The following is a 15,149-nucleotide window of genomic DNA, read 5'->3' on the forward strand; positions in this document are numbered from 1 at the left end:
ACGTTATACGTTATATGATAATACTATATAACGTTATACGTTATTACGTAATACTATATAACGTTATACGTTATGACGTAATACTATACAACGTTATACGTTATATGGTAATACTATATAATGTTATACGTTATAACGTAATACTATATAACGTTATACGTTATATGATAATACTATATAACGTTATACGTCATAACGTAAAACTATATAACGTTATACGTTATATGGTAATTCTATATAAGGTTATGCGTTATAACGTAATACTATATAACGTTATACGTTATATGGATATACTATATAACGCTATACGTCATAACGTAATACTATATAACGTTATACGTTATAACGTAATACTATATAACGTTATACGTTGTATGGTAATACTATATAACGTTATACGTTATAACGTAATACTATATAACGTTATACGTTATAACGTAATACTATATAACGTTATACGTTATAACGTAATACTATATAACGTTATACGTTCCAACGTAATAATATATAACGTTATACGTTAAAACGTAAAACTATATAGCGTTATATGTTATATGGTAATACCATATAACGTTATACGTTATAACATAATACTATATAACGTTATACGTCATAACGTAATACTATATAACGTTATACGTTATAACGTAATACTATATAACGTTATACGTTATAACGTAATACTATATAACGTTATACGTTCTAACGTAATACTATATAACGTTATACGTTAAAACGTAATACTATATAACGTTATACGTTATAACGTAATACTGTATAACGTTATACGTCATAACGTAATTCTATATAACGTTATACGTTATAACGTAATACTATATAACGTTATACGTTCTAACGTAATACTATATAACGTTATACGTTATAACGTAAAACTGTATAATGTTATACGTTATATGGTAATACTATATAACGTTGTACGTTATAACGTAATACTATATAACGTTATACGTTATATGATAATACTATATAACGTTATACGTTATATGATAATACTATATAACGTTATACGTCATAACGTAAAACTATATAACGTTATACGTTATAACGTAATACTATATAACGTTATACGTTCTAACGTAATACTATATAACGTTGTACGTTGTAACGTAATACAATATAACGTTATACGTTATATGGTAATACTATATAACGTTGTACGTTATAACGTAATACTATATAACGTTATACGTTATATGATAATACTATATAACGTTATACGTTATATGGTAATTCTATATAACGTTATGCGTTATAACGTAATACTATATAACGTTATACGTTATATGGATATACTATATAACGTTATACGTCATAACGTAATACTATATAACGTTATACGTTATAACGTAATACTATATAACGTTATACGTTCTAACGTAATACTATATAACGTTATACGTTATAACGTAAAACTGTATAACGTTATACGTTATATGGTAATACTATATAACGTTGTACGTTATAACGTAATACTATATAACGTTATACGTTATATGATAATACTATATAACGTTATACGTTATATGGTAATTCTATATAACGTTATGCGTTATAACGTAATACTATATAACGTTATACGTTATATGGATATACTATATAACGTTATACGTCATAACGTAATACTATATAACGTTATACGTTATAACGTAATACTATATAACGTTATACGTTATATGGTAATACTATATAACGTTATACGTCATAACGTAATACTATATAACGTTATACGTTATATGATAATACTATATAACGTTATACGTCATAACGTAAAACTATATAACGTTATACGTTATAACGTAATACTATATAACGTTATACGATATAACGTAATACTATATAACGTTATACGTTATATGATAATACTATATAACGTTATACGTCATAACGTAAAACTATATAACGTTATACGTTATAACGTAATACTATATAACGTTATACGTTCTAACGTAATACTATATAACGTTGTACGTTATAACGTAATATAATATAACGTTATTCGTTATATGCTAATGTTATATAACGTTATACGTTATATGGTAATACTATATAACGTTATACGTTATATGATAATACTATATAACGTTATACGTCATAACGTAAAACTGTATAACGTTATACGTTATATGGTAAGTCTACATAACGTTATGCGTTATAACGTAATACTATATAACGTTATACGTTATATGGTAATACTATATAACGTTATCCGTCATAACGTAATACTATATAACGTTATACGTTATAACGTAATACTATATAACGTTATACGTTATAACGTAATACTATATAACGTTATACGTTATAACGTAATACTATATAACGTTATACGTTATATGGTTATACTATATAACGTTATACGTCATAACGTAATACTATATAACGTTATACGTAATAACGTAATACTATATAACGTTATACGTTATAAGGTAATACTATATAACGTTATACGTTCTAACGTAATACTATATAACCTTATACGTTATAACGTAATACTATATAACGTTATACGTTATAACGTAATACTGTATAACGTTATACGTCATAACGTAATGCTATATAACGTTATACGTCATAACGTAAAACTATATAGCGTTATACGTTATATGGTAATACCATATAACGTTATACGTTATAACATAATAATATATAACGTTATACGTCATAACGTAATACTATATAACGTTATACGTTATAACGTAATACTATATAACGTTATACGTTATAACGTAATACTATATAACGTTATACGTTCTAACGTAATACTATATAACGTTATACGTTAAAACGTAATACTATATAACGTTATACGTTATAACGTAATACTGTATAACGTTATACGTCATAACGTAAAGCTATATAACGTTATACGTTATATGGTAATACCATATAACGTTATACGTTATAACATAATACTATATAACGTTATACGTTATTACGTAATACTATATAACGTTATACGTTATGACGTAATACTATACAACGTTATACGTTATATGGTAATACTATATAATGTTATACGTTATAACGTAATACTATATAACGTTATACGTTCTAACGTAATTCTATATAACGTTATGCGTCATAACGTAATACTATATAACGTTATACGTTATAACGTAATACTATATAACGTTATACGTTATAACGTAATACTATATAACGTTATACGTTATGACGTAATACTATATAACGTTTTACGTTCTAACGTAGTACTATATAACGTTATACGTTATAACGTAATACAATATAACGTTATACGTTATATGGTAATGTTATATAACGTTATACGTTATATGGAAATACTATATAACGTTATACGTCCTAACGTAAAACTATATAACGTTATACGTCATAACGTAATACTATATAACGTTATACGTCATAACGTAAAACTATATAACGTTATACGTTATATGGTAATACCATATAACGTTATACGTTATAACATAATACTATATAACGTTATACGTTATTACGTAATACTATATAACGTTATACGATATGACGTAATACTATACAACGTTTTACGTTCTAACGTAGTACTATATAACGTTATACGTTATAACGTAATACAATATAACGTTATACGTTATATGGTAAAGTTATATAACGTTATACGTTATATGGAAATACTATATAACGTTATACGTTATAACGTAATACTATATAACGTTATACGTTATAACGTAATACAATATAACGTTATACGTTATAACGTAATACAATATAACGTTATACGTTATATGGTAATACTATATAACGTTATACGTCATAACGTAAAACTATATAACATTATACGTTATATGGTAATACTATATAACGTTATACGTTATATGGTAATACTATATAACGTTATACGTCATAACGTAATACTATATAACGTTATACGTTATTACGTAATACTATATAACGTTATACGTCATAACGTAATACTATATAACATTATACGTTATAGCGTAATACTATATAACGTTATACGTTATAACGTAATACCATATAACGTTATACGTTATAACGTAATACTATATAACGTTATACGTTATATGGTAATACTATATAACGTTATACGTTATAACGTAATACTATATAACATTATACGTTATAACTTAATACTATATAACGTTATACGTTATATGGTAATACTATATAACGTTATACGTTATATGGTAATACTATATAACGTTATACGTTACATGGTAATACTATATAACGTTATACGTCATAACGTAATACTATATAACGTTATACGTTATAACGTAATACTATATAACGTTATACGCCATAACGTAATACTATATAACGTTATACGTTATAACGTAATACTATATAACGTTATACGTCATAACGTAATGCTATATAACGTTATACGTTATAACGTAATACTATATAACGTTATACGTTATAACGTAATACTATATAAAGTTTTACGTTATATGGTGATACTATATAACATTATGCGTTATAACTTAATACTATATAACGTTATACGTTATGTGGTGATACTATATAACGTTATACGTCATAACCTAATACTATATAACGTTATACGTTATATGGTAAAACTATATAACGTTATACGTTACATGGTAATACTATATAACGTTATACGTCATAACGTAATACCATATAACGTTATACGTTATAACGTAATACTATATAAAGTTATACGTTATATGGTAATACCATATAACGTTATACGTTATAACGTAATACTATATAACGTTATACGTTATATGGTAATACTACATAACGTTATACGTTATATGGTAATACTATATAACGTTATACGTTACATGGTAATACTATATAACGTTATACGTTATATGGTAAAACTATATAACGTCATACGTTATATGGTAATACCATATAACGTTATACGTTATAACGTAATACTATATAACGTTATACGTTATATGTTAATACTATATAACGTTATTGGTTATAACGTAATACTATATAACGTTATACGTTATAACGTAATACTATATAACGTTATACGTTATATGGTAATACTATATAACGTTATACGTTATATGATAATACTATATAACGTTATACGTTACATGGTAATACTATATAACGTTATACGTTACATGGTAATACTATATAACGTTATACGTCATAACGTAATACCATATAACGTTATACGTTATAACTTAATACTATATAAAGTTATACGTTATATGGTAACTCTATATAACGTTATACGTTATATGGTAATACTATATAACGTTATACGTCATAGCGTAATACTATATAACGTTTTACGTTATATGGTAATACTATATAACATTATACGTTATAACTTAATACTATATAACGTTATACGTTATGTGGTGATACTATATAACGTTATACGTCATAACCTAATACTATATAACGTTATACGTTATATGGTAATACTATATAACGTTATACGTCATAACGTAATACTATATAACGTTATACGTTATAGCGTAATACTATATAACGTTATACGTTATAACGTAATACTATATAACGTTATACGTTATAACGTAATACTATATAACGTTATACGTCATAACGTAATATTATATAAAGTTATACGTTACAACGTAATACTATATAACGTTATACGTTATATGGTAATACTATATAACGTTATACGTTATATGGTAATACTATATAACGTTATACGTCATAACGTAATACTATATAACGTTATACGTTATATGGTAATACTATATAACGTTATACGTTATATGGTAATACTATATAACGTTATACGTCATAACGTAATACTATATAACGTTATACGTTATAGCGTAATACTATATAACGTTATACGTCATAACGTAATACTATATAACGTTTTACGTTATATGGTAATACTATATAACATTATACGTTACATGCTAATACTATATAACGTTATACGTTATAACGTAATACTATATAACGTTATACGTTATATGGTAATACTATATAACGTTATACGTTATAACGTAATACTATATAACGTTATACGTCATAACGTAATACTATATAAAGTTATACGTTACAACGTAATACTATATAACGTTATACGATATATGGTAATACTATATAACGTTATACGTTATATGGTAATACTATATAACGTTATACGTCATAACGTAATACTATATAACGTTATACGTTATATGGTAATACTATATAACGTTATACGTTATATGGTAATACTATATAACGTTATACGTCATAACGTAATACTATATAACGTTATACGTTATAGCGTAATACTATATAACGTTATACGTCATAACGTAATACTATATAACGTTTTACGTTATATGGTAATACTATATAACATTATACGCTACATGCTAATACTATATAACGTTATACGTTATATGGTAAAACTATATAACGTTATACGTTACATGGTAATACTATATAACGTTATACGTCATAACGTAATACCATATAACGTTATACGTTATAACGTAATACTATATAAAGTTATACGTTATATGGTAATACCATATAACGATATACGTTATAACGTAATACTATATAACGTTATACGTTATATGGTAATACTATATAACGTTATACGTTATAACGTAATACTATATAACGTTATACGTTATATGGTAATACTATATAACGATATACGTTATATGGTAATACTATATAACGTTATACGTCATAACGTAATACTATATAACGTTATACGTTATTACGTAATACTATATAACGTTATACGTCATAACGTAATACTATATAACATTATACGTTATAGCGCAATACTATATAACGTTATACGTTATAACGTAATACCATATAACGTTATACGTTATAACGTAATACTATATAACGTTATACGTTATATGGTAATACTATATAACGTTATACGTTATAACGTAATACTATATAACATTATACGTTATAACTTAATACTATATAACGTTATACGTTATATGGTAATACTATATAACGTTATACGTTATATGGTAATACTATATAACGTTATACGTTACATGGTAATACTATATAACGTTATACGTCATAACGTAATACTATATAACGTTATACGTTATAACGTAATACTATATAACGTTATACGTCATAACGTAATACTATATAACGTTATACGTTATTACATAATACTATATAACGTTATACGTCATAACGTAGTACTATATAACCTTATACGTTATAGCGTAATACTATATAACGTTATACGTTATAACGTAATACTATATAACGTTATACGTTATAACGTAATACTATATAATGTCATACGTTATATGCTAATTCTATTTAACGCTATACGTCATAACGTAATACTATATAACGTTATGCGTTATAACGTAATAATATATAACGTTATACGTCATAACGTAATACTATATAAAGTTATACGTTACAACGTAATACTATATAACGTTATACGTTATAACGTAATACTATATAACCTTATACGTTATAGCGTAATACTATATAACGTTATACGTTATAACGTAATACTATATAACGTTATACGTTATATGGTAATACTATATAACGTTATGCGTTATAACGTAATACTATATAACGTTATACGTCATAACGTAATACTATATAAAGTTATACGTTACAACGTAATACTATATAACGTTATACGTTATAACGTAATACTATATAACCTTATACGTTATAGCGTAATACTATATAACGTTATACGTTATAACGTAATACTATATAACGTTATACGTTATATGGTAATACTATATAACGCTATACGTCATAACGTAATACTATATAACGTTTTACGTTATATGGTAATACTATATAACATTATACGTTACATGGTAATACTATATAACGTTATACGTTATATGGTAAAACTATATAACGTTATACGTTACATGGTAATACTATATAACGTTATACGTCATAACGTAATACCATATAACGTTATACGTTATAACGTAATACTATATAAAGTTATACGTTATATGGTAATACCATATAACGTTATACGTTATAACGTAATACTATATAACGTTATACGTTATATGGTAATACTATATAACGTTATACGTTATATGGTAATACTATATAACGTTATACGTTACATGGTAATACTATATAACGTTATACGTTATATGGTAAAACTATATAACGTCATACGTTATATGGTAATACCATATAACGTTATACGTTATAACGTAATACCATATAACGTTATACGTTATAACGTAATACTATATAACGTTATACGTTATATGGTAATACTATATAACGTTATACGTTATATGGTAATACTATATAACGTTATACGTTACATGGTAATACTATATAACGTTATACGTTATATGGTAATACCATATAACGTTATACGTTATAACGTAATACTATATAACGTTATACGTTATATGTTAATACTATATAACGTTATACGTTATATGGTAATACTATATAACGTTATACGTTACATGGTAATACTATATAACGTTATACGTTACATGGTAATACTATATAACGTTATACGTCATAACGTAATACTATATAACGTTATACGTTATAACGTAATACTATATAACGTTATACGCCATAACGTAATACTATATAACGTTATACGTTATAACGTAATACTATATAACGTCATACGTCATAACGTAATACCATATAACGTTATACGTTATAACGTAATACTATATAACGTTATACGTAATAACGTAATACTATATAACGTTTTACGTTATAACGTAATACTATATAACATTATACGTTATAACTTAATACTATATAACGTTATACGTTATGTGGTGATACTATATAACGTTATACGTTATATGGTAATACTATATAACGTTATACGTTATAACGTAATACTATATAATGTCATACGTTATATGCTAATTCTATTTAACGCTATACGTCATAACGTAATGCTATATAACGTTTTACGTTATATGGTAATACTATATAACATTATACGTTACATGGTAATACTATATAACGTTATACGTTATATGGTAAAACTATATAACGTTATACGTTACATGGTAATACTATATAACGTTATACGTCATAACGTAATACCATATAACGTTATACGTTATAACGTAATACTATATAAAGTTATACGTTATATGGTAATACCATATAACGTTATACGTTATAACGTAATACTATATAACGTTATACGTTATATGGTAATACCATATAACGTTATACGTTATAACGTAATACTATATAACGTTATACGTTATATGTTAATACTATATAAAGTTATACGTTACAACGTAATACTATATAACGTTATACGTTATATGGTAATACTATATAACGTTATACGTTATATGGTAATACTATATAACGTTATACGTCATAACGTAATACTATATAACGTTATACGTTATATGGTAATACTATATAACGTTATACGTTATATGGTAATACTATATAACGTTATACGTCATAACGTAATACTATATAACGTTATACGTTATAGCGTAATACTATATAACGTTATACGTCATAACGTAATACTATATAACGTTTTACGTTATATGGTAATACTATATAACATTATACGTTACATGCTAATACTATATAACGTTATACGTTATATGGTAAAACTATATAACGTTATACGTTACATGGTAATACTATATAACGTTATACGTCATAACGTAATACCATATAACGTTATACGTTATAACGTAATACTATATAAAGTTATACGTTATATGGTAATACCATATAACGATATACGTTATAACGTAATACTATATAACGTTATACGTTATATGGTAATACTATATAACGTTATACGTTATAACGTAATACTATATAACGTTATACGTTATATGGTAATACTATATAACGTTATACGTTATATGGTAATACTATATAACGTTATACGTCATAACGTAATACTATATAACGTTATACGTTATTACGTAATACTATATAACGTTATACGTCATAACGTAATACTATATAACATTATACGTTATAGCGCAATACTATATAACGTTATACGTTATAACGTAATACCATATAACGTTATACGTTATAACGTAATACTATATAACGTTATACGTTATATGGTAATACTATATAACGTTATACGTTATAACGTAATACTATATAACATTATACGTTATAACTTAATACTATATAACGTTATACGTTATATGGTAATACTATATAATGTTATACGTTATATGGTAATACTATATAACGTTATACGTTACATGGTAATACTATATAACGTTATACGACATAACGTAATACTATATAACGTTATACGTTATAACGTAATACTATATAACGTTATACGTCATAACGTAATACTATATAACGTTATACGTTATTACATAATACTATATAACGTTATACGTCATAACGTAATACTATATAACCTTATACGTTATAGCGTAATACTATATAACGTTATACGTTATAACGTAATACTATATAACGTTATACGTTATAACGTAATACTATATAATGTCATACGTTATATGCTAATTCTATTTAACGCTATACGTCATAACGTAATACTATATAACGTTATGCGTTATAACGTAATACTATATAACGTTATACGTCATAACGTAATACTATATAAAGTTATACGTTACAACGTAATACTATATAACGTTATACGTTATAACGTAATACTATATAACCTTATACGTTATAGCGTAATACTATATAACGTTATACGTTATAACGTAATACTATATAACGTTATACGTTATATGGTAATACTATATAACGTTATGCGTTATAACGTAATACTATATAACGTTATACGTCATAACGTAATACTATATAAAGTTATACGTTACAACGTAATACTATATAACGTTATACGTTATAACGTAATACTATATAACCTTATACGTTATAGCGTAATACTATATAACTTTATACGTTATAACGTAATACTATATAACGTTATACGTTATATGGTAATACTATATAACGCTATACGTCATAACGTAATACTATATAACGTTTTACGTTATATGGTAATACTATATAACATTATACGTTACATGGTAATACTATATAACGTTATACGTTATATGGTAAAACTATATAACGTTATACGTTACATGGTAATACTATATAACGTTATACGTCATAACGTAATACCATATAACGTTATACGTTATAACGTAATACTATATAACGTCATACGTCATAACGTAATACCATATAACGTTATACGTTATAACGTAATACTATATAACGTTATACGTTATAACGTAATACTATATAACGTTTTACGTTATAACGTAATACTATATAACATTATACGTTATAACTTAATACTATATAACGTTATACGTTATGTGGTGATACTATATAACGTTATACGTTATATGGTAATACTATATAACGTTATACGTTATAACGTAATACTATATAATGTCATACGTTATATGGTAATACTATATAACGTTATACGTTATATGGTAATACTATATAACGTTATACGTTACATGGTAATACTATATAACGTTATACGTTATATGGTAATACCATATAACGTTATACGTTATAACGTAATACTATATAACGTTATACGTTATATGTTAATACTATATAACGTTATACGTTATATGGTAATACTATATAACGTTATACGTTACATGGTAATACTATATAACGTTATACGTTACATGGTAATACTATATAACGTTATACGTCATAACGTAATACTATATAACGTTATACGTTATAACGTAATACTATATAACGTTATACGCCATAACGTAATACTATATAACGTTATACGTTATAACGTAATACTATATAACGTCATACGTCATAACGTAATACCATATAACGTTATACGTTATAACGTAATACTATGTAACGTTATACGTTATAACGTAATACTATATAACGTTTTACGTTATAACGTAATACTATATAACATTATACGTTATAACTTAATACTACATAACGTTATACGTTATGTGGTGATACTATATAACGTTATACGTTATATGGTAATACTATATAACGTTATACGTTATAACGTAATACTATATAATGTCATACGTTATATGCTAATTCTATTTAACGCTATACGTCATAACGTAATGCTATATAACGTTTTACGTTATATGGTAATACTATATAACATTATACGTTACATGGTAATACTATATAACGTTATACGTTATATGGTAAAACTATATAACGTTATACGTTACATGGTAATACTATATAACGTTATACGTCATAACGTAATACCATATAACGTTATACGTTATAACGTAATACTATATAAAGTTATACGTTATATGGTAATACCATATAACGTTATACGTTATAACGTAATACTATATAACGTTATACGTTATATGGTAATACCATATAACGTTATACGTTATAACGTAATACTATATAACGTTATACGTTATATGTTAATACTATATAACGTTATTGGTTATAACGTAATACTATATAACGTTATACGTTATAACGTAATACTATATAACGTTATACGTTATATGGTAATACTATATAACGTTATACGTTATATGATAATACTATATAACGTTATACGTTACATGGTAATACTATATAACGTTATACGTTATATGGTAAAACTATATAACGTTATACGTTACATGGTAATACTATATAACGTTATACGTCATAACGTAATACCATATAACGTTATACGTTATAACTTAATACTATATAAAGTTTCACGTTATATGGTAACTCTATATAACGTTATACGTTATATGGTAATACTATATAACGTTATACGTTATAACGTAATACTATATAACGTTATACGTTATAACGTAATACTATATAACGTTTTACGTTATAACGTAATACTATATAACATTATACGTTATAACTTAATACTATATAACGTTATACGTTATGTGGTGATACTATATAACGTTATACGTTATATGGTAATACTATATAACGTTATACGTTATAACGTAATACTATATAATGTCATACGTTATATGGTAATACTATATAACGTTATACGTTATATGGTAATACTATATAACGTTATACGTTACATGGTAATACTATATAACGTTATACGTTATATGGTAATACCATATAACGTTATACGTTATAACGTAATACTATATAACGTTATACGTTATATGTTAATACTATATAACGTTATACGTTATATGGTAATACTATATAACGTTATACGTTACATGGTAATACTATATAACGTTATACGTTACATGGTAATACTATATAACGTTATACGTCATAACGTAATACTATATAACGTTATACGTTATAACGTAATACTATATAACGTTATACGCCATAACGTAATACTATATAACGTTATACGTTATAACGTAATACTATATAACGTCATACGTCATAACGTAATACCATATAACGTTATACGTTATAACGTAATACTATGTAACGTTATACGTTATAACGTAATACTATATAACGTTTTACGTTATAACGTAATACTATATAACATTATACGTTATAACTTAATACTACATAACGTTATACGTTATGTGGTGATACTATATAACGTTATACGTTATATGGTAATACTATATAACGTTATACGTTATAACGTAATACTATATAATGTCATACGTTATATGCTAATTCTATTTAACGCTATACGTCATAACGTAATGCTATATAACGTTTTACGTTATATGGTAATACTATATAACATTATACGTTACATGGTAATACTATATAACGTTATACGTTATATGGTAAAACTATATAACGTTATACGTTACATGGTAATACTATATAACGTTATACGTCATAACGTAATACCATATAACGTTATACGTTATAACGTAATACTATATAAAGTTATACGTTATATGGTAATACCATATAACGTTATACGTTATAACGTAATACTATATAACGTTATACGTTATATGGTAATACCATATAACGTTATACGTTATAACGTAATACTATATAACGTTATACGTTATATGTTAATACTATATAACGTTATTGGTTATAACGTAATACTATATAACGTTATACGTTATAACGTAATACTATATAACGTTATACGTTATATGGTAATACTATATAACGTTATACGTTATATGATAATACTATATAACGTTATACGTTACATGGTAATACTATATAACGTTATACGTTATATGGTAAAACTATATAACGTTATACGTTACATGGTAATACTATATAACGTTATACGTCATAACGTAATACCATATAACGTTATACGTTATAACTTAATACTATATAAAGTTTCACGTTATATGGTAACTCTATATAACGTTATACGTTATATGGTAATACTATATAACGTTATACGTCATAGCGTAATACTATATAACGTTTTACGTTATATGGTGATACTATATAACATTATACGTTATAACTTAATACTATATAACGTTATACGTTATGTGGTGATACTATATAACGTTATACGTCATAACCTAATACTATATAACGTTATACGTTATATGGTAATACTATATAACGTTATACGTCATAACGTAATACTATATAACGTTATACGTTATAGCGTAATACTATATAACGTTATACGTTATAACGTAATACTATATAACGTTTTACGTTCTAACGTAGTACTATATAACGTTATACGTTATAACGTAATACAATATAACGTTATACGTTATATGGTAATGTTATATAACGTTATACGTTATATGGAAATACTATATAACGTTATACGTCCTAACGTAAAACTATATAACGTTATACGTCATAACGTAATACTATATAACGTTATACGTCATAACGTAAAACTATATAACGTTATACGTTATATGGTAATACCATATAACGTTATACGTTATAACATAATACTATATAACGTTATACGTTATTACGTAATACTATATAACGTTATACGTTATGACGTAATACTATACAACGTTTTACGTTCTAACGTAGTACTATATAACGTTATACGTTATAACGTAATACAATATAACGTTATACGTTATATGGTAATGTTATATAACGTTATACGTTATATGGAAATACTATATAACGTTATACGTTATAACGTAATACTATATAACGTTATACGTTATAACGTAATACAATATAACGTTATACGTTATAACGTAATACAATATAACGTTATACGTTATATGGTAATACTATAT

Source organism: Bombus flavifrons, chromosome 3, assembly GCF_040668555.2.
Source record: "Bombus flavifrons isolate JBK064 chromosome 3, iyBomFlav1_principal, whole genome shotgun sequence".
Classification (NCBI taxonomy): domain Eukaryota; kingdom Metazoa; phylum Arthropoda; class Insecta; order Hymenoptera; family Apidae; genus Bombus; species Bombus flavifrons.